The following is a 1,511-nucleotide window of genomic DNA, read 5'->3' as shown; positions in this document are numbered from 1 at the left end:
GTGGGCTCGGGGCACACTTCTCTGTGCCCCGGGTCCACCCTTTTTTGAAGCCTATTAGAGCCTCTGGCTCTAATCAGGTGATTAAAAAAAACCCACTCTGTGACAGCGCCAGGCTGCTGACTCACTCACTGCTAAACTGACTGAGCAGTGAGGAGAGGCGGCATAAGCAGGGCTTGATTTGCAATGCCACCCCACCCTACACCAATGGACAGGTGAGGCACAGTCCAGCCCCGCCCCGACATTTTCAGCCATAGGGTGGCCATGCTGGACATCTCCCAGCCTAAAGATGGAGACAGCCACAGACAGTATGTGAACTGTGTGTAGTCAGACAAACAGAGTGCCACTGCGGATGCGCCCCCCCAGATGTTGCGCCCGGTGCGGCCCGCTCCCCCCCCACCCCCACGCTACGCCACTGCTTAGGGCAATACTTCTAACTAGTCCATTTTGTGCTTTGCTTTTTGGCTCAACTTCCATAGTTCAGGTCCATTTCGTAATAAATATGATCACATTTAAAATTTTGTTTCTCCTGAGATTAGGAATTCAATTTCAGATAAAAAAAAAAACTATAAAGTTGTATATACATGTCTGTAGAGGACTACACTTGACCGTTGGGCTGAAATTGTCTTCATTCCCATCAGCACTTAACCTGATTCATATGTGCTATATTGTGTTATCATTCTCGTAATCTCTCAGGCTAGTCACACAGCCATAAGTGATAAAACAAAGTTCTTTTAAGTTTTTATCATTAAAACCGATAATGGGTGCACTGATCTTTTTTGAATGTGCACCATTGTTTCAGCTGTAAACACCCCTGGCACCGGCCTTTTCTTATGGAATATCAGAGGGTTTTCTTTTTGTATGCGAAGCTTCAAACCTTGTGATCAGTTGCGATTGAGCTGCAAAGTTGTTGCACATCAATTGCCAGAAGGCAATTGGCAGGGCAGAGCATTATTAAAAGGGTTTGTGATTTTGTCAGAGATGTCTTTGTGTAGTACTTGATGATATCAAACTACTCTGGGTTCCCTGATGTAGCCACTAGATAATAACTTTTCCTGTACATAAGGCAGCATATGTGTGGGGTGCTAATGTTCAGCTTCTTGAGTTTCACAAGGGGATAAGGACACCTCACAATACACTTCTCAATCTGTGCTGTCCGTACTTTTCTCTTTCTTCTTCCTCTAGTGTATATGTAGTTGCTATTGTTTTGAAGTTTGTGACTTTTATTGTCTCCAGCATAGAGGAATGCAAGTAATGCCTTAAGCCCATGTTAAGGGGTTAAGCCCTACATGCCCATACTTGGTAAATGTCCTAGAACAGACTGACTAATTGGATAACTAATACCACCATTAGGCCTCTGGGGCGGGGGGAGGTGGAAGGAAGACCCTCACCAGCAGGGGATCAAGGCTACAGGCTATAATCTAGTTTGCTCGTTCTAAAAATGGACTGTTCTTTTATCATCTTCCATGTTTGTTTTAAAGTCTGCTTTAAACCTAATAAACAGTTGCTAAACA

Source organism: Pelophylax lessonae (genome assembly GCF_965119305.1).
Source record: "Pelophylax lessonae genome assembly, chromosome: 4".
In the NCBI taxonomy this organism is placed as follows: domain Eukaryota; kingdom Metazoa; phylum Chordata; class Amphibia; order Anura; family Ranidae; genus Pelophylax; species Pelophylax lessonae.
Note: the sequence above shows the minus strand (reverse complement) of the source record.